General features: G+C 41.4%; 1 protein-coding gene and 1 long non-coding RNA gene across 6 annotated transcripts in view; one reads left to right on the forward strand and one right to left on the reverse strand.

The window, feature by feature from the left end:
- The window catches only part of PRKN (parkin RBR E3 ubiquitin protein ligase), a 1,379,176-nt gene that overhangs the window by 122,595 nt on the left and 1,234,134 nt on the right, over nt 1-22,447 (reverse strand). The window lies entirely within an intron of this gene.
- Nucleotides 1,977-15,034, forward strand: LOC134758688 (uncharacterized). Of its 2 annotated transcripts, none has more exons than XR_010134134.1 (4): nt 1,977-2,019; nt 10,483-10,693; nt 10,871-10,973; nt 14,697-15,034. It is a non-coding gene; the product is annotated as an uncharacterized lncRNA (long non-coding RNA). The 2 variants fall into 2 exon arrangements; XR_010134133.1 differs by lacking the exon at nt 10,871-10,973 and adding an exon at nt 14,290-14,402.

Consider the following 22,447-nt stretch of genomic DNA (forward strand, 5'->3'; position numbering starts at 1 on the left):
TCCTAATGACTCCCCACCAAAATGCTGCCAAAGAGTCAATACTGCCACCCCCTCATGTCTGTGTATTCATCCCTGGAACTTGTGAATATGGTAGCATTCATGGTTTGGTTCTGTGTCCCCATCCAAATGTCACCTTGAATTGTAATAATCCACCATGTCAAGGATGGGACCAGGTGGAGATAACTGAATCATGGGGGTGGTATCCCCCAGGCTGTTCTTGTGATAGTGAGTTCTCAGAAGATCTGACTTTTTTTATAAGAGGCTTCCCCCTTCACTGGGCACCTATTCTCTCTCCTGCCACCCTGTGAAGAGGTGCCTTCCGCCATGATGTAAGTTTCCTGAGGCCTCCCCAGCCATACAGAACTGTGAGTCAATTAAACCTCTTTTCTTTATAAATTACTCAGTTTCAGGTATTTCTTCACAGCAGTGTGAGAACAGACTAATACATCACAACGAGAGTTTGCAGAAATGAGTAGGTTAAGGGTCTTGAGGTGGGGAGATAATTCTGGACTATCCAGGTGGGCCCAGTGAACAAGAGAAAGAGAGAGAGAGAGAGAGATTGAGAGAGAGAGAAAGAGAGAGAGAAAGAGAAAGAGAGAGAGATTGAAACCTGAAGATTACTTTGCTGGTTTTGAAGATGGAGGAAGGGACCTCAAGCCAAGGAATCCAGGCAGCCTCAAGAAGCCAGAAAAGGGAGAAAAGAGGATTCTCCCCCACAGCCTCCAGAAGGAATGCAGCCCTGCGACACCTTAACTTTAGGACTTTCGACCTACAGAGCTGTAAGAAAATAAATCTGTGTTGTTTTCAGCCATGACATTTGTGATAATTTTTTACAGCAACCACTGGAAACTAATACACATATTACTGAACTGTGAGAGGTAGAGGACCACTAGCCTGCATTTTCTCATAGAAGCTATAGCATAGCATTAATAATAGTGGTAATAATAATTGTTCCGCTTAAAAATTAGCTAATGCTTGCAAAGTGCTTACTATGAACCGGGCATTGCTAGGCTGAGCATCCAACATACATAGTTTCCTTCAATTCACCAAGGTAGGCACTCTTAACAAACACCCATTTAATAGAAGAGGAAAGTGAGCCACAGAGAAGTTAATTTGCTCAAAATTGCATAGCTAGGAAGTGAACTCTGGCTAGGGTCTAAACCTAGGCAGTCTGAGCCTTGTAACCTACACTAAAATAATGGTGTACAGTCTATGCCACATAATTTTTGTGTTTGACTATATGCTTTCGTTATATTACTACCTTTGCTGTCATAGGCCCATTAGGGTATTATTTAATGTAGTCACTCATCTAAATCTTCATTCCCCTCTTCAACGGCTCTACCCAGTGCTCATCACCCTTCTGCTGGAGCTGGGAGTGGTGGAAGACCTGAGGTCTTCCTCTAGGTAGAAGGAACTCCCATTATGAACACTCAAGAGTAATTCTCAATGGATCAGAACTTCCTGAGAGCAGGACACTCTGGATTACCTGAGAAGCACTCCCAGTCTAACCCTTTGACCCACTCAAGAGATGTCCTATGTCTTAGAGGGTTCTGCCCTGGCCCTCCTCTGGCCACACCCCTCTTCCTGGAGCAAAGAGTCTGTGGAGCTAAAAAGCTGCACCCACAACAGCACATGCTTGCCCTTCAGACTATGCCCAGGCACCCGAGCCCCAGAATTCCCTGCCCAAATGGCCTGGGCTTGATTCAGGGCTTGTGTAGGCAGCTTCCTCCCATCTGTCCTTCTGAGAGTGGACTGCTCCAGCGATGTGCCTACCCTGAGCCCGAAGGCTGCCTGAAGGGCTGCCGCATGTAGGGGATGTGGACAAATCTGAGATTTGTGGGCTGGGTGTCTGCCTATGTGTGTGCAGAGAACCTTCTAGGCAGGGCAGAGCTGGACAAGAGAAGGGGTCTGGGCTGACTCTCCCAGTTCCACTAAGTTCTGGTAAAGAATTCTGAGGGGTCAGAGAATTCTAAGTTAGAATCTGGCCTCTAAGGTCCTTATGAAGGTGTACTCCTTAAGGTAAGAGGATAGCATGTATTTTATTTAACAGCTTGCTAGTGTGATTTAGAATTTTTAAACATTGAGATGAGGGCCATGTGAACCCACACTTGTCTTCTTATCCCAGGTCCTGCAAATGTTAGGACTGGACTAACCACTCCCTCTCAACAGAGGGAGAGACAGAGAAAGGCCAGGTAATGAACAGAGTGAAAAATGTACTTTAGAAAAATGCTCTTTCAAAAAGCCTAGAAAGAAATATAGCCAAACATTAGCAGAGTCTGCAATGTCTGAGTTTTGGGGTTATGGGGATGTTGTTTTATTTCACTTACAGATATACACCTACATAAGCAGTTTTATAATAAGAAAATATTTGTTTATGAATTCAAACTTATGAATATTCAATAAGTTTCCAGTATAATGTCAGCATTAGACTAGGATGAAAAACCAAACCAAACCAAACCAAATCAAAACAACAAATCTTCAAGACATGAAAAAGAAAGAAATGGAGAAATATGGATTGGGTAATGAAGAATGTATCCTCTTAGGCACTTTCATTAACAACTTGAAGATAGACCTTGACAGAATGATGAACTAATTTCTATATGCTCTTGAATTGGATGGTCTATCGGAAACAGAATCAGAATTCAAAAACATCCCCCCACCGTCTGACATCACTGGGTAATCTAACAAGATTAACAGAACCGACTTTTAGAGAAGAGTTTAAATCCCAGTACTAGAATATATGTAACAGCTATATTGGCTGCGGGAGTTATAGCTTAATAGAACCTGTGTCATAAAGAGAATTAATATACAATAAATGCATCTATGAAAGATTAAATTAATCTAAGGTAACACTAATAGAAAAATACAGCATAAACTGAAGGCGTGGATAGTTTTCTTTTGCTGTGTGGTGGCAAGACCTCACTTGGAATCTGTTTAATTTCAATATCAACTTTGGGAGACATTAAAAAAAATACTGAAGCCTATGAAGAAGAAGTTCTCTCTCATTTGAAAAATTTTTGAAAAACCTAATCTAGTATTTTGACCATGTTAAGAGGGAAGGACACATGCATGTTTGGACCAGGGTGTTTTGTAGAGTTGGTAATCTTCTTCATGGCCTGCTTTAATGACTGAAGGATAAGCCCTTCACAGAAGGACTAAGGCTTCCAAGTGCCCCAGGACAACAGAGGTAGGTTGATTTTAGCTAGATATAAAGAAAAATGTTGTAAAAATCAGAACTGTTTGAAAATAGAATGGATGCCTTTAGAAGAGAGCAAGTCTTAATTGCAGAAGGTGTTGGAGTTTAAGGAAACCCAGTCCATGACACCTACTATCCCTGTCTCAGCTTGAAAAGAAAAATGGGTCAACTAATTTTTGACAAAGGCACCAAGAAGACACAATGGTATCCGGATAGGATAATATCTTCAATAAATGGTGTTGGGAAAACTGGATATCCACATGTAAAATAATGAATTGAACCCTTAGCTTGTATCATACACGAAAATCAACTCAACATAGATGAAAGAACTTAACATAGGACCTGAAATCATAACATTCCTAGTAGAAAACACAGGGAAACCTCATCGCCTTGGCAATAACTTTTTGGATACCACACCAAAGCTCAGGCAACAAAAGCGAAAATAAACAATTGGACTACACCAAACTAAAAAGCTTCTGCACAGCAAAGGAAGCAATGAACAGAATCAAAAGGCAGCTTACAGATTGGAAGAAAATATTTGAAAACCATGTATTTGATAAGGGGTTAATATCCAAAATGTAAAATAAATGCCTACAACTCAATAGCAAAAAACCCCAAATAACCTGATTAAAAAATGGACAAAGAGCCTGAATAGACATTTCTCCAAAAAAGATATAAAAATGGCCAACAGGCATATGAAAAGGTAATCAACATCTCTGATCATCAAGCACAGGCAAATGAAAACCACGAGATAGCAACTTATACCTGTTAGGATGGCCATTATCAAAAAGACATAACAAGTGGTAGCAAGGGTTGGAGAAAAGGGAACCCCGACACGCTGTTGGTGGGAATGTAAATTGTTGCAGTCTTTATGGAAAACAGTACGAAGGTTCCTTAAAAAATAAAAAAATAGAACTATAGCACCATATGATCCAGGAATCCCTCTGCTGAGTATATACTCAAAAGAAGTAAAATTTGCACCTCACAGAGCTGCCTTCTTATGTTCACTGTGGCATTATTTACAATAGCAAGATATGCAAACAACCTAAGTAAGCATCAAAGGATGAATGGATAAAGAAATTGTGGAATATATTATATACATATATATTAGGGAGAGGGGAACATTATATATATAGATACCTATATATCCATAAATTTATTTATATACATATATATATAATGGAATATTATCAAGCCTTAAAAAGGAGATCCTACTATTTTTGGCAACATGTATTAACCTGGAGGACATTATGCTAAGTGAACTGAGCCAGACACAGAAAAAAGTACTGCATGATCTTACTTACATGTGGAGTCTTAAAAAAAACTGTCAAATATATAGAGACAGAATAAAATGGTGGTTACCGGAAGTGGTGGGGGGAATTGTGGCAGAAAATGGGAAGATATGGGTCAAAGCATACAAAGTCACAGGTAGGACAAATATTCTAGAAATGTACTAGAGGACTATAATTATAATATTGTATAATGAAAATTTGCAAAAAGAGTAGATTTTAGGTGCTATTACTGTATACGTATGAAAAAAGTAACCATGAAGATGATAAGTATGTTAATTTGCTTGAGTATAGTAACCACTTCACTATGTATAAATATATCAAAATATGTTGTACACCTTAACTATATATAATAGAAAAATAAGTAAATAAGAAAGGAGAGCAGGTGGAGTGGCATTTTTATATACAAGATCGCTAGGATGGAGGGCATGACTTGTGTATGTAGACTAGTGGGTTTTCTAATATCAAATTTTATGCTTGTGGAAATCTATCCACCCCGGCTTAGGCAGAGCCAGACTTCCTCGAAAAACAGAGCAGAATATAAGTTCTCTGCAGCGCATCTGCTACCAAGAAAAAAATGGGCGTGGAGCATGATCAGTTTATTCTTTCCAAACTTACCAGTAAGTCACTCCACCTCTCCTGCAGTGGCATGGATTTGTATTATGGCGCCACTGTTTACTAGTACCATGTACAAGTAAATGGTGCAGTCATGTGAGGAATGAATTGGCTACTCCGCGGAAGTGCCCAGCACAGGGCCTGGTGTGTAATGGCTCTTCATAACCCTTACCTTGTTGGCTACCCCATAGTAATTCTCCTTCATCTTGTCTTTCCTGCTCCAACCATAGACCGAGCCTCTTGTTTCCTATAAGATTGAGACTGGTAACACGAGTCCGTGGAGCTTGTGAACTTGGATGGTAATTAATTATATATTTAATATCACTAATCCCTACCTGAAGTTTAGTGTTTCCTTCAGTTATAAATATAGGTATGAATATCAGTAGTGTTAGTGGTATCTGTGACTTAGTCATAGATGAGAATCACAGATATTTTCGTATGATTTTAGAGCAGCTGTAGACACCTCGAAATACTAACTACGTTCACCATTACTTTTTTTTTTTTTTCGGCGATGGAGTCTCGCTCTGTCGCCCAGGCTGGAGTGCAGTGGTGTGATCTCGGCTCACTGCAAGCTCCGCCTCGTGGGTTCATGACATTCTCCTGCCTCAGCCTCCCGAGTAGCTGGGACTACAGGCGCCCGCCACCATGCCTGGCTAACTTTTTTTTTGTTTTAATTTTTAGTAGATACTGGGTTTCACCATGTTGGCCAGGATGGTCTCGACCTCCTGACCTCGTAATACACCTGCCTCAGCCTCCCAAAGTGCTGAGATTATAGGCGTGAGCCACCACGCCAGGCCCACTATTACTTATTTTTATTTTTTGAGATGAGGTCTCTCTGTCACCAGACTGGAGTGCAGTGGCGCAATCTCGGCTCACTGCAACCTCCGCCTCCTGGGTTCAAGTGATTCTCCTGCCTCAGCCTCCCAAGTAGCTGGGACTACAGGCATGCACCACCATGCCCAGCTAATTTTTAGTAGAGACAGGGTTTCACCATGTTGGCCAGGATGGTCTCGATCTCTTGACCTCATGATCTGCCTGCCTCTCAAAGTGCTGGGATTGCAGGCATAAGCCACCACGCCTGACCCACTATTACTTATACTTATAGTAGATTGCATGTGATCGCTGCTGTCCTATCAACTGGTGTGATGGAGCTGCCAACTTGGGGGAATGCAGTCACCTCTTCCCACACTGGTGACCCAGACATTCACGTTGCTTTCCAGTATTCCCATTTACGATTTGTTTTTGGTCATCACGAGGAAGGAGGGTACTCATTCTCATGCATGGTTTATTGTTCCCAGGTAAACTCAGCAAAAATGTTCTTTGCACTGGTATTTCTTTAAACAATAAAGTTTTACTTTAACTTGCTATATTTTAAATGCACGGTATTGACTTGTTATTTTTATTTACATATATTTTTGAGACGAGGTCTTGCTCTGTGGCCCAGGCTGGAGTGCCACGGTGCAATACAACTTGCTGCAGTCTTGACCTCCTGGGCTCAAGTGATCCTCCCACCTCAGCCTTTTGGGTAGCTGAGGCATTTTTGTATTTTTTTGTAGAGACGGGGTTTTGCCATGTTGCCCAGGCTGGTCTTGAACTCCTGAGCTCAAGGAATCTGCTCGCCTCGGTCTCCCAAAGTGCTGGGATTACAGGCAAGGGCCACTGTTCCTGGCCTGACTTGTTATTTAATTCATTCATAAAGAAACACATATTAAAAACCATGAATTTCTTTTTATTACTCTGATAACTGCATTTTCCTTTCAATCTTATATATTTTATATATTTAAAAATATTATTCAAGATAGGCTGGTCGCGGTGGCTCACACCTGTAATCCCAGCACTTTGGGAGGCCAAGGTGGGCGGATCACGAGGTCAGGAGATCGAGACCATCCTGCCTAACACGGTGAAAGCCCGTCTCTACTAAAAATACAAAAAAATTAGTCGGGCGTGGTGGCGGGCGCCTGTAGTCCCAGCTACTCAGGAGGCTGAGGCAGGAGAATGGTGTGAACCCGGGAGGCAGAGCTTGCAGTGGGCCGAGATCATGCCACCGCACTCCACCCTGGGCGACAGAGCGAGACTCTGTCTCAGAAAAAAAAAAAAAAATTATTCAAGATAGTGTCCAAACTGTTCATCAAACTGCCAAATGGATCTCTAGTACAAAATGGCTAAAACTCTTTCCCAGGAGTGTGAGAATGTATATCAGGAAAATAATTACATCCTAAAAAAAGCTGCTGCTTCTGATGTGTGGGGAAATCAACATTTAGGGAATTCAACTGTTTTTAGTAACTTCCCCCCCAAGCTTTTGTTTGTGGGATTACTATTTACAACTGTAATTGGGATACATTTTCAAAGAAAACTTGGCTCAAATTTAGAACTCAGACACTTAAGACACTTTTCCTCGAGAAAATCTAAATATTTATGCGTCTCCAACTCACTTTCAAAAACATTTTAAAGCTTAAGATGTTATTGAGAGTTCCCCACTGTTGATGATGGTGATTAAAAAGGCCATTAAAAATGGCTCCCAGGAAAAGAACAGTTGTCAGGAAGTCAGGGCAGCCGGGAGGCAGAAGACCCACCGATTTGTTTCTTTGACACTGGCGGTTTAGTCACACGGTGATCAATTTCTGAGAACACTGGAGATGTGCTGGAATTAGTGTGGAATTTCTACACTCTTTGGCTCTGACTGGGACATTCCGTCATTACAACGAAATAAGACTGTGCTTTGCTGTCTCGCATCCTCTGTGAAGACGTTATCCAGCATGAAAAGGAAGGCAATGGAAACCGAGAGCCAGCATACAGGAGCTGCTAACAGAATAACTGGTGGGCGAGCTGAGGTGAAATGGCTTGGACACAAACCAGTGCATGCAGTTCTAATGAGGCAGTAAGGCAGGCACGGAAGTGCGCATGATGTCTACTAATTAACTTGGATGATGTTGGAGAGTGAGGTATCCTGAGGAAAAGCCAACAGCACTTAACTCACCAGTGTGGTTAATTATCAGAGAATGCTGTTCCTGTGTAGTTTCCTACCCAGCATTTTGAAAAGATATTTGGCTTTAAAAGTATTAAAAACATGAAGTGACTCTTCTTGCAGGCGATCAGCAGCTTGTATTGGTGATGGAAAAAAATAATGGGACTTGGCCAGGCGCGGTGGCTCACGCCTGTAATCCCAGCACTTTGGGAGGCCCAGGCGGGCGGATCACCTGAGGTCGGGAGTTTGAGACCAGCCTGACCAACACGGAGAAACCCCGTCTCTACTAAAAATACAAAATTAGCCGGGCGTGGTGGCGCATGCCTGTAATCCCAGCTACTCGGAGGCTGAGGCAGGAGAATCGCTTGAACTCAGGAGGCAGAGGTTGTGGTGAGCTGAGATCACACCATTGCACTTCAGCCTGGGCAACAAGAGTGAAACTCCATCTCAAAAAAAAAAAAAAAAAAAAAAAATACTGGTACTTTTCCTTAGGATAAGGTTAATGAATCAAGGTGATGAAGATGGCCTTTCTTAATTCAGTGCAGCATAGAAGAAAATTAACTTTGTTTGGTGGATAATCATTGGAAGTGTGAAAGGATAAGTTGTTTTCAGAATACTTTTTAGAAATAATTTTTAGTTTTCTGTATCACAAATGGGAAATTAGGAAAATTAAATAGATACATCATGTTATTAGAATGCATAAGCATTACAAATGTAACTATCCTGATAATGGTAGCAAATATATTGAAGATGGCTCATGCAGGCCTTCCTTGCTTCCCAGTATAATCTGGAGTGGAAGATAATCAGCCTGGCAGGATGGAAGAGAGAGGGACAAGACGGTGACCAGTCTCCGAAGCAGGAAAGAGCGGCATGAAAAGTGGCTTTAAATCAACAGATTTGTGTAAAGTGCAAATGAACTGTTGTACCTGAGCTGTATCACAGTGAACTAATTTAACAAGGAGCAGTTGCAATGTGTTCCATTTTAGCTATTCTGAGGACAATAAAATGACAATATACACAGGCAGATTAAGGATGTCTCTTTCAAGATTTGGGGCCTGGTTGACTTACTCATAAATCAAATGACAATATGATTTATTGTTCAACTGCACAAATTTGAGAGTGAAAGGGAACATAGTAGCAGCTACTCCTGAACAATGGGCATAAAGCAGCTTGCCTCGGGCAAACTGAGTAGTGTGGCTCCCACCACTTCTCATGCTATAGTTCCACAATTATGTGTCTCTTTTTCACATGTATTATGCCTCTCTTTACAGTATGATTTCCACTGGAATGTGAGATTTACACATTGTAGATGCAGAATTATATTATTGCACTTATTAATAAAATAACACAAGTAGATAGGACATATGGTAAAATAATTACTGTTTACCATCAGTATAGTTACACACGTGATAGTTGATCTACAAAATACTTTCCAAAGGATTATTTCATTTAACTCTCAAAATAGCTGTTATGTGGCTTCTTCAAAAAATTCTGAATGATGTGGCCAGCCAGGTGCGGTGGCTCACACCTGTAATCCCACCACTTTGGGAGGCTGAGGTGGGTGGATCATGTGAGTGCAGGGGTTTGAGGCCAGCCTGGGCAACATGGCAAAGCCTTGTCTTTAGAAAAAAATACAATAAATTAGCCTAGACTGCTGGCGGGTGCTGTAGTCCCAGCTACTCAGGAGGCTGAGGTGGGAGGATCACGTGAGCCTCGGAGGTTGAGGCTTCAGTGAGCTCAGATTGCGCCACTGTACTCCCAGCCTGAGTGACAGAGTGAGACCTTGTGGCAAAAACAAAACAAAAATGATGTATCAAATAAACAAGTAAATAAGTTTTATGTGGATATACTAATGCAATGATACAGCTATAGTCATCATATAAATATGTAATTCATTAAACAAATAATGATATTTCATAAAATGAAATACTATAGAACAATGAAAACAATTTATACATAGAGTGTAACAATTTGGATGAAAGAAAAAAGATATATTTGCTTATAGATGTGCAGAAAATTTCCGGAATAACAACGCTAAGTGGCTGCCTCTAGAACCTGTAACTGAGGCCTGAGGACAGGGAATTAAATCGTTCTGTATGCCATATGATTGTTGTGTGGTAGGTGATTACTTCGCACAATGATGACATTTGAAAAATAGCATCATTATCAATATATTTAGTACGTACATGCCCATAATAGAGCAGTTCATAAAACACTATCTACGCATTCACATGTATAATAATACTAATAGTTTAAAAAGTTTCAAGTGTGGGTATGTATCCTAACATGCGTAGAAAGATAAGTAATAATAAGTAGTGAGATTCCTGATCTTACTGGTTTTAGCTTTTTATGTTAACTTTCTACTTTTTCATTTTGCTTGAATGCGTTATAATAATACGTTTATATTTTATAATCAGAACGCAAACAGCAATGCCATTTCCATCTTGAGGAAGTGTAATGAGGGAACCAGCAATGCTGGTTTCAGTGTCTCAGTTTGGCTGGAAAGGATTTAATCCTGATGCTGCAACATTAACTTTCTGAGCATATGCTGTATCCCCGGGGAAGATGACAGTCAAGGGAATCTTGAACTTCTTGGAAAATGAGAAAATTAAGGGCTTCTTTTAAAAGGTAAGTGATTTTACTTTTGAGCAATTTGGCTTGGCTTTGTTTTAGGAGAAAACTGGAATCTTACAATGTAGCCCTCTGAAGGGTGGCTTGCACAAAGCCGGGGTCACTGGGGCACCCCCTCCCTGTATTGTGACAGCGTGGGGCTGGTCTCCAACTTCCCTAGCCCCTGCTTTCCAGGTGCAAGGTGGAAATGCACTTCCCATCTCCTTTGAAGTTAGACCAGGCCACACGATTTGCTCTAGACAAAGAGTTGTGAGCACCAGTGACAAGTGTCATCCAGGTGAGAGCTTTAAGGGCCAGCACACAATTCCTTGCTCCCTTCCCTCTGGTGTGGGATCATGGAAGCCCAGGTGAAGGTTAGCCTCTGTCAGCCTCGGCCTTGATGAGGAGGGCAGCCTTCAGCCGTGTGCAGGCCATAGCATGAGTGAGAAATGAACTTTTGTTGGGTGAAGCCACTGAGATTTTGGAGTATTTATTATCACTGCAGCTTTTCCTATCTGATCATGACTATATAATTTGTGAAGCCCAGTGCAAAACAAAGACACAGAGCCCCTTCTTCAAAAATGATTTAGCATTTCAAGATGTTAGCAGTAGAGCCTCAAACTCTGGGGGGCCCTGTGAGTATGGGGCCCTGTGAGTATGGGTCCCTGTGTGACTGTACAGGTCACACACTCCAAGCTGGCCCTATTTTCCTATTCCACCATCACAACAATCCTGGAAAAGAATCTTAATTCTCTTATTTCACATATGAGAAAATTGAGAGCTTAAACAGCTTGCTTAAAATAGCAGACTCACAAAATGCCAGAAGCGAGAGTTTGATTCCATTGGTATTAATAACACGGCGATGATGGGTCTTTTGTGCATTCCTGGTTCTGGGCTTTGGGGCACAAGGAGCCAAGTACACTATTACAGGAAGCAGACGAGACTCAGGAAATATCGTCTCCTTTGTAGGAAATCACCTAACCGGAACCTTCAACGGAAGGTAAGAAAGAGTTAACGTCTAACCCATTACATGCTAAGTGAATGTTTTCTCTTGCCAGAAAGTATAATTAGTAATTTCAGGCCTTATCTGAAATACCTGCCTCAGCACATGCTGAAAGTATCAATAAAGAAAAGCAGGCACCGCTTTTAATTTCATTGCTATAACTAATTAGCATTAGAGAAACCATTTTCATAAGCAGTGTGCTAACAACCCATTGGTAACTGGAAAGGAAAGCTGATGGTGCAGCTTTCTCCATGGTAACCGGGCAAGGAGAAAAGCGCTTCACAGCCACAAAGAGGGGGTTCCTGAGGGAAGCACGAGATGCGGGCTCCAAGCAGCAGCGCGTGGAAGTGGGCAGGCACTGCCCCTGACTTCAGATGCCACAAAGAACATTGGCATATTCCAGTCAAGGGCGGTGTTTTGAACTGAAAATATTACATGCCACCATAGAACTGTTTTCTATATATTCCTTAAAAGCTATTCAAACCGTATCAAGGTTCTTTTTAGAAAGGGCTCTACCAATTAAAATCACATTGGTTTTTCCTGAAGAATTCCTATCAACACTCCCACCCAACATATCCTACCTCTGTACCCAGTACAGGGGGCAGAAGGCATCAGGAAAAGCAATAAAAAGAACCTTTGGCTGGGTGGCCTGTAATCCCAGCACTTTGGGAGGCAGAGGCAGGCGGATGATGAGGTCAAGAGATCGAGACCATCCTGGCCAACATGGTGAAACCCCATCTCTACTAAAAATACAAAAAATTAGCTGGGCATGGTGGCGTGTGCCTGTAGTCCCAGCTACTCTGGAGGCTGAGGCAGGAGGATTGTTTGAACCTGGGAGGCAGAGGTTGCAGTGAGCTGAGGTCGCACCACTGCACTCCAACCTAGCAACAGAGCAAGACTCCATCTCAAAAAACAACAAAAAAAAAACCCAAACAAACAAAAAAACAAAAACAAACAAGATAAAAAAGAACCTTTGCCGCACAAAGAGGGTAGGTAGCGAATCTGGTAATTTTAAAAGGCAGCTGTCATTAAATCCTGAGTTTCAAGATGAAATCCTATCACTCTGTTTGAGCACTTTATTATTGTTCTTACTGATTGTGCCCTAGAACACATTAGTGAATTGGCACAATTCCTCTGTCGTTTTCTTTTCTTCATATAAACTTAGTTTGGGCAATTTTTCAAAGAAGGAAGGAAGAAAGGAAGTAAAGACGGAAGGAAGGGAGGGAGGGGGGAAGCCAAAAGAAACAAGGATTGAGTTTGTTGGAGTCACTTTAGAACATTAGTGCCACACTGGTCCATAAATATGTTCATTTTGCGGGGAGTGGGGGAGACTGCAACAACATCATACTGTATCAATGATGAATTCAGCAGTCACTTACAATGAAAAATGTAGGTGGCTTTCAAAGAAACAATCTCAAGTAAAATTGTTCACAAAACTTATCAATTTGTGAAAACTGTATATTCAAATAGATAACATAAAAACAAGAATAATTTAAAGCATGTTACTCAACTAGATTTCACAACAAATGATACATTTAAAGTTCTATGGCTCCAATATCAATGCTTTAGGAACTGTGTGGCAAACATTTACTAACCAGGTTCTCATGACCTCTATTGACTGTGTGAAGAATATTTGTCAGCATGCCAGCGTGCAGTGTTAGGTTCTGTTAGGATCAAAACAATCTCCCTCAGGAAGCTTATATAAAAAGTTGTCCTTGTCTCTACTCTTAGGTCAAGAAAACATTGTCATCAATATGAATATGAAGAGATGCATGAAATAATATGACTAAGTTCTTTAAGGGAGAAAGCAGCCATAGATTAGCTAGTTAGTTTGAGAATTGGCTTTTAAATACGTACTTTCTCTACATAATTTGGAATGTTTTAGAAAACAAAATGGGAACAAAGTACAATGCACATTAGCTGGGCAGGGAAGCATGAAGAATGCTTTCTATGTTACGGCTAATTCCCTGCAAGCTAGCCTGACTTTCAGAGCATTCAACTGAGTACGTGGCTGTTCTCCACCATGAGGCCAGCACGTGGTTAATGACCCCAATTCTGGCATTGTTTCTGGGTCTTGTTTTTTTCTGCACAAAGGTTAATTGAATTTTTACAAGGGTTTCCTAGAGGACTTGCACAACTCTTTGGTATTAAAACAAAAGGCCATCTTATAATAGACTTACAATATGACTTTCATAAGCACTTTAAGTATTTTAGCTTAGACTTTAGTAACTGTGGCATATTTAACATTTCATAGCTTTTTGAGAATTTCCACAGACATTCTCAGCATCTTCACTAAATTTAATCACGAAGTCTGGCAGTACAGAATTCTTCCTTCTCCCTCGGCTTCTTTTTAAGTTTGAGAGTGAATTTGGTTTTGTAAAAGTATGCTAGGGAGAAGATGCAAGGGACTTCTCAGCAATTTCTCTCTATGTGTTCTGTGGATAAATGTTCTTTCTGGCTCGTGACAACTAACAATTGTGTTTCAAAAAAAAAAAAAAACAAAACATGCATTGTTAATGAGACTTCGCCAGAGATGCTTAGAGTTAGGTGAAATAGAGATAACTATTTTCATAGCTATGCATTAATTGACTGAATTGGCTTTGTATTTCAGGCCAACTCCAAAGCACTGGTTAATAGTTATAAAAATGTTTCACAGTGCTCCATGTCGGCTTCCCCCTGAAAATCCATGATAAAGATTGAGCGTGGTTGAAACGCTTGTCATGCGTAAGTGCTAATTAGCCCCAGGATGCTTGCCTTCATGAACTTTCAGGCCTCATCTATAAGGTCAGGAAAGGGGTCACAGCTCATAGAATATGGACTTGCATTAATTCCCAGTGTATAAACTCATGGATCCTCCACAGAATTCACTAAACTTCAATAAGCTACAATTCTATCCTTACTTCACGTCACATCCCTAAAGGTGACATCTACATTAATGCCCCTCATCCCCAATAGAGAGCACATTAGTAGCTCAAATAGGCTATTACTCACTGTGACCTCTTTTACTTATTTCTTAAGGTATGGGAGTAGCATAGTAAGATCCTGGCAGGAGCACTGTTCACAATAGCAAAGACTTGGAATCAACCCAGATGCCCATCAGTGATAGACTGGATAAAGAAAATGTGGTCCATATATACCATGGAATACTATGCAACCATAAAAAGGAACAAGACCATATCCTTTGCAGGGACATGGATGAAGCTGGAAACCGTTATCCTCAGCAAACTGATGCAGGAACAGAAAACCAAACACTGCCTGTTCTCACTTATAAGTGGGAGCTGAATGATGAGCACACATGGACACATGGGGGAACAACACACACTGGGGCCTATTGGGGGGTTGTGGGGAGGGAGAGCATCAGGAAGAATACCTAATGGATGCTGGGCTTGATACCTAGGTGATGGGTTGATCTGTGCAGCAAACCACCATGGCACACGTTTACCTATATAACAAACCTGCACATCCTGCACATGTACCCCTGAACTTAAAATGAAAAGTTGAAGAAAAATTAAAAAAAAGACCCTGCCTGGCAGGGTTTCAGCTTAAAGAAAATTTCTGGGTTTTGCACATGGCCATTTTCTGAACGCCTATAACTGGCTTTTGAACCAAAGTCCTCTTGGAATGCTGAGACGCACTGGAAACCTCTAGATGGGCCATCCAGCCTGAAGAAAGCCTTTCTTGTTGCTGCTATTTGTATCATTCTTTCCTTTACTAACAATAACTAAGATGCACTGGGTATGTTACGTGTTAGGGAGCGTACCAGGTGCTTAGTAAGCACTGATTAGTTTCATTTTTACAACCATCTTTGCCCTGTGAAATAGGACATGGGATTCACTCTTTTTAAAGATGAGACAGTTGACGCTTGGGAAGCTTAGGAAGGTTTCCCAAAGCAAGCTGTGGGTACGGACGGCATCAGAACTAAACGCAGGGAGTCTGACTCAGGGTGCTCAATCTCAGCACTACTGACGTTTGAGACCAGGCCATTCTCATGGGCCCGTTGTGGGCACTGCATGGTGTTTGGCACCATCCCTGCCTCTACCCACTAGATGCTAGAAGCATCGCCCTGTTGTGATGACCAAAACTATCTCCAGACATGACCAAATATCCCCTGGGGACAAAATCGCTGGCAACTGAACACCACTGCTCTGACTCAAAGGTGTCTGCTCCTAACCACCTGCCTCTCAAAGGTGTCTGCTCCTAACCACCTGCCCCTCAAAGGTGTCTGCTCCTAACCACCTGCCTTTGCTGCCGCCGGCTTCCCCCTGCTTCTTTGAGGCAAAAATCAGGTCGGACTAGCATCAGTGGCAAAGGAACCAGTCAGACCAGCTCATGTGACAGCTTTGACAGACCAAGCATTTTGGTCACATATTAGCTTTTGAGAATCAATATGCATAGGCTGGAATGACACTTTCAGTAAATCAACATTCAGGCTATAACAAACCTATTAATACTCTGGGGAATTCATTGTGTACAGAGCCAGTCATTCAGATGACTATATGCCTTAGGTCTTTTTATGAAATAAATTAGATTTAATTTGGTAGGCTAGGCAGAGTAGGCAGAGAGTGCCTTGCATTTCCTGGTTATACTAGTGTGTGGTGTGATAAAAAACTGAATAGGCATCTCTATCAAATGATTCCTGTAATGTCCCCACTGGCTCTTTTGAAATAAAACCCATGTCCTGTTTCCCTCTTCCTAATTCACCTTGCTCTTTCCTGTGTTCTATAATGGACAATGTGAACACTCAGACAGGGCTGATTTTCTAATCAATGGTAACAATTGGAGTTAGAAATGAAAATATTATCATAGTAAACTATATTTATTTTAAAGTCCATAGGCTAGTTTTCATCCCCTCCCAAACCACTCTAATTTATATAGGAGGGGGTCAAAGTTTAGAGGAATACAAAGATGTTTCTAAAATTTAGATGCAATATGTATAAGACAGAAGCTTCTACTTGTGATGAATTAGTTAGAAATCAACATTTTTTTGGACAGATTCACTTGAGAGAATGAAGAAAATTCAAGCAGAGAGAGGTATCCTGAGAAAAACAGAATATTTTAGACTGAACTGGAATAATCTGGAGATTTAGAACAATAATATATAAGGCTTTATATATTATATATGTATTGCTTTATATTGAAATTTCACGGAATTATTTTAGCTCTTAAAGTATAGGAAAATCAGTTAAAGATGGAAACACTGATGAATCTAATGAGAATTTTAAACATATAAGTTTATTTATCTTAAACTGTAAGATTCTATTAGGCTTTAAGACTATAATTTTATGGAATGTGAGAGTTCTAAGGTCCCTTAAGATTATGTAGAAGAGATGTTTACTTTTTAGCAAAGAAAATATTATCCAGAAACCCATTTTTTAGAAATAGATAAACTATTTATTTTTAATAAATTAAGCTTATTTTTGGTGAACACAAACTTTTGAAATTTAGTTTTGTGAAAGACACATGTAATCATGTATTATTTCGTTCTTTCTATATTTCATTACATTGCCTAGATCAAGCAAACACTGATATACCCAGATAAGTGTGGCAAACAGTTATGTGTTTTTTTTTAAACACCTCATTTTACAATTTTGTAATGCACTTTATTAAACAGAAACTTTAGCTCAAGGCTGCACAAAATAATGAATTTTCAGTTTCTGCTAAGAGTATGTATATGTTGTTTTTGTTTGTAAATAGTCTATGATATATTTAAAAATGAAATTTGAAGTCAGATTTCATGCATAGAACCATAAGGATTTTAGGAACGTGTTCTGACAAGCAGTGGTGTGAATACAGCTTCTCACATAAGAGGTGAGTTAACAGAGGCTCGGAGCAGATAAGTCACTGGTGCTGAGTCACAGGCTGGCAGAGCAAGGATCAGAACGCAGGTCCTCTGCCTTTTAAGCCTGTGCTCTTTTTGGTTCACACTGCGTCTATTATTAAATTACTTAATTTATCAGAGCAAAAAGCAAAACCTTAAGGATGCTATTAGCAATTTACTATTTCCAGTTCTTTTGGGAATCTGTTAATTGCCCTTTCATAAATGCTGCTCATTATGATTCAGACTTTGATTAAATGTGAAAGTCTAGGATTTATATGTTACAGACATATTTAATATTAATTTAAAGCACCAGAGCAGAATGAATTGTGCATTCCAATTTTTTAGCTCTATCATACACTCTTTAATCAAGGATTTTTCAAGAACTTGCTTTGTGCTAGCAGGACCTGATTTTTCCCCTCAGGAAGCTCGCAGTTTAATTAAGGAGAGCTCATATTAGTAACAATACACATCAGTGTCTGAGTAAGAGTTTAGGGGAGGTGTAGCTCGTCTTCATGGAGGTTAGGGGCAAGTGAGTTTAGTGAATAGGTGCCACGGAGTGAGATGGGGAAAGACGGGTGTCCTGGTTGAGGGGTGATGAGGTAAGAATGACTAATGCTTATGAACCATTGCCTGATAAACACTGTGCCCAGGACTGTATATGGATCATGTTTAATCCAAAAGCAATTCTGAGTGAAGTCCTATCCCTCAACCCTTTTTACAGGAGAAGACATTGAGGCATAGACCCATGAAGTGGGCTTGCTCAGTAACAACTGCTCAGTGAAGGGGCTGGGACTCCCAGCACTTGCCTGGTTCAGATCACACTACTGTCTCCTTCCTATACTGCCCCTTCACCCATCTGTGTGAGCCAAGGCAAGGAAGACAGTCTGGGGCCTGTGAGATGCCAAAGGAATTTTCTAGAACTAAGAGTGTATGTTGGGAAGGTAATGAGATGGGTTTGGAAAGGTTAGTTTGGGTAAGGCTTGAAAAGCCAGAAAAAGGATTTTAGACTATGTTCTAAGCCTTCACCATTTTGTAGACCATCTTATTCACATTTTGATGGTTGCTTAGGTAAAATAAGATCTATTTTAGCCTTGCAAACAACTACAAGGAGAAATTAGTTGAATAATATTAAATATTGACTACTGATATGATAATATGTGTATTCATTTAGGAGGTAGGGGTTGTGCCTTCTTTTCCATTCATTCAGAAAAAGCGCCTATGGAGGCTCGCGATAGAGAGGCACCATGCTCATTGCTTTGGGCATACCCTGCCTCCAGCATGAAGTCTGGCACTAGGAATTTCCCATTAATGTTCAGTGAATGAATGAATGGAATTTCCTGCCCTGCTCCTTGCCTCCCTCCCTTCCCACCTCCCTCTACCTTCCTTCCTCTTTTTCTTCCCTCCCGTCGTTAAACACATATTTACTGAAAACCTACAAAACTTCTATGACTAAAACCAATGAGATTCTCCCATGAAATGGGGTGGAGAGAGGGGAAAGGCAGAAAATAAGCAAGGCAATTGAATAATGTAATTCCAGTTAGTGGTAAGTGATGAAGAAAGCAGGGCTGACTTACAGGGTAAGATCGTGCAGTGGTTGGGGAAGGCATGGTCTAAGCAGGCCTCTCTTGGGAGGGGACACCTGTTCAGAGGGCTAAATGAATGGAGGTAGCCATGCAAAAAGCTGAAGGAAGGTCCTGCAGGAAGGGAGAGTCAAGGCCCTAGGAAGAGGACAAGTCTGGTTCATTTAGAGACCACCATGAAGGGCCAGGGTACTGGAGCACTGTCAACAAGGGGAAAGTGATCGGGCCAAGGACAGAAGGCCAGGTCACATAGGTCTTTGTAGTGTGAGAAGAACTCCAAATTTTATTCTCTGGAGTGGAGCTGCTTAAACTGTTAGTATAAATTATAATGGAATTTAAGTAATGTTCACAGAGGAGCAGCGAAGATAACAGAGACCGAGAAGGACATTTGAATTTACTATATTTTAATTAATTTTTTTAGAGATAGGGTCTTCCTCTGCCACGTAGGCTGAAGTGTGGTGGTGCCATCATAGCTCACTGCATGAATTCCTGGGCTCAAGTGATCTTCCTGCCTCAGCCTCCTGAGTAGGTGGAACTACAGGCATGCACCACCACACCTGGCTAATTTTTAAATTTTTTTGTAGAGGTGGGGTCTCACTATGTTGCCCAGGCTGGTCTTGAACTCAGCCTCAAGTGATCCTCCCATCTTGGCCTCCTGAAGTGTTGGGATTACAGGCATAAGCCACCACACCTGGCCTAACAAGGAATTTTTGACAGTGAATCTTGACTACTAAGAGACTAGGGGACTGTGAAAGAAAACAGTACATTAACCAGGAAAAGGATGGCTGACACATTGAATGATGAAGAGGAATTAAGGCAATGGAAAATAGAACACAGACCCTTGGAGATGAAGAGGTCACGATTTACCATTGGCTGATAACCCACTGTGATGACATTTCTCAGGAACGAGGCGACTAGAAGAAAAACATGAAAGAAAAGGGGGCTAAGAGTTTTCAGAATTCTCACAATACTTTTTAAAAAGAGTCTCAAAAATCAAAACCAGTTTTGGCATACTGATTTCTAAGAAATAATTCATTCTCCTTCTTCCTATCCCTCCCTTCCTTCCTTTTCTTAATAGAAATTGTTTTATTTATACATTTTGTATTTTAGTTGCCTTGTCAGTTAAGTGATTACATTTATACTGGAAAAAAAAAAAACCATGGGCAATATAATCATAAAAATACAAATTTCTGGCCGGGCACAGTGGCTCATGCCTGCAAACCCAGCACTTTGGGAGGCCGAGGTGGGTGGATCACCTGAGTTCAGGAGTTCAAGACCAGTCTGGCCAACATGGTGAAACCCTGTCTCTACTAAAAATACAAAAATTAGCCAGGCATGGTAGCACACACCTGCAGTCCCAGCTACTCAGGAGGCGAGGCAGGAGAATCACTTGAACTCCGGAGGGCAGAGGTTGCAGTGAGCCAAGATGGCACCACTTCACTCCAGCCTGGGCGAAAGAGCAAAACTCCATCGCAAAAACAACAAAAACAAACCCAAAACAAGAACAAATTTCTATATTTAAAAATGATGTATGTAATAATTTTTTTTTTGCTATACTTGGAACTTTTTTTTTTTAACCTACTAGGGATCTAATACATGAATTATTTATGCAGGAATTCCTAGATTGTCATTACTACAACATTTATGGTATATTTCTTCCTTGAATTGTTGAGACCTGATTTATCAGGTGAAGGATGACATTGTTTTCAAGGGAAAGGAATGCTGTTAAAAACCAAGCTGTTACACAAAGGCTTTCATCCAGGCTCTGCAGGAACTCCCCAGTTCTTGGCTTGTTGCTGATCATGCTAACACCAACTTCTGGATTCATTTGAGTTCCGATGGCTCCTGCCATACTGCTCCCAATTACTTTAAGCTGGGCATCCAATTCCCACAGTAACTCCTGGGTTCTCCTTGCCCATCTGTTCCTGCAGTGGCATCAAGCCCCATAAAGAAGGTAGCTGTTAGGATATTCCAACTGAATGTCTTACCAGGAGGACCTAGACCAGCAATTACAATACAATGACGTAAGCATTTTCCTCCTCTAGTCAAGTTGAAGAAGAAAAGAGGAGCTGACAAACATAAGGCCAAGGAGTATCCCTGGTCACAAAGGCTTTGAACTCTTACCCAGGTGTGGAGAGCCATCTTTGGCATGCTCGCTCCCAGCACAAAAGTGCCATGGCGGTGGTCTGTCCCTCTAATCTACGTAAATCTCTCTACTTTTCTTTCTTGCTTGCTTGCTTGCTTGCTTTCTCTCTCTCTCTCTCTCTCTCCCTCTCTCTCTCTCTTTCTTTCTTTCCTTCTTTTTTTTCTTTTGAGACAGAGTCTCACTCTGCTGCCCAGGCTGGAGTGCAGTGGCACGATCTCTATCTCAGCTCACTGCAACCTCTGCCTCCTGGGTTCAAGCGAATCTCCTGTCTCAGCCTCCCAAGTAGCTGAGCTTACAGGCAGGCACCACCACGCTCAGCTAATTTTTGTATTTTTAGTAGAGATGGGGTTTCTTCATGTTGGCCAGGCTGGTCTCGAACTCCTGACCTCAGGTGATCCTCCCACCTTGGCATCCCAAAGTGCTGGGATTACAGGTGTGAGCCACTGTGTACGGCCAGATTTCTCTACTTTTCATAGATACAGAGAGGGTTTGGCTGTGTGTCCCCACCAAATCTCATGTCAAATTGTAATCCCCAGTGTTGACTGGATCGTGGGGGTGGGGTTCTCATGCTTGTGTGAGCAGCATCCCATCGGTGCTGTTCTCGTGATCATGAGTGAGTTATCGTGAGATCTGGTTGTTTAAAAGTGTGGTATCTCTCCTCCCTCTCTCTCTTCCCCCTGCTCCCGCCATATGAGATGCCTGCTCCCCTTTCACCTTCTGCCGTGATTGACAGTTTCCTGTGGCCTCTCCAGAAGCCAAGCAGGTGCCAGCATCATGCTTCCTATCCAGCCTGTGAAACCATGAGCCAATTAAACATCTCTTCTTTATAAATCACCCAGTCTCCGGTATTTCTTCATAGCAGTGCGAGGACGAACTATTACAGATACCATTGCCTGTGTTCAGATTTCTTTAGAGTCGAGCATTTTCAGTTATATATCAGATGACTTCAAGATCTTTTGAAATGATTTGGTTCTCTTAGAAAACTTTGTATGGACAGTTGGGTAGGTGGCTGGGCTGATGGGCAGGGTGATGCCTGAAGGAAGAAGGATCATACTCATTCATTTCCCCAAGGCTTTCTCGATTGCTCTGTGAACCACACAGGGAGCGTGAGGGGGCGTTGATGGGGTTTGTTTCAGGATGCTCTACTGCACCTGGCTGAACATCGTTGGCTGGGTTGTTCTTGTTAGTCCAAAGGGAGAGGGAGTCTAAGAGTATGCTGTGAGTT

This window comes from Gorilla gorilla, chromosome 5, assembly GCF_029281585.2.
Source record: "Gorilla gorilla gorilla isolate KB3781 chromosome 5, NHGRI_mGorGor1-v2.1_pri, whole genome shotgun sequence".
Lineage (NCBI taxonomy): Eukaryota > Metazoa > Chordata > Mammalia > Primates > Hominidae > Gorilla > Gorilla gorilla.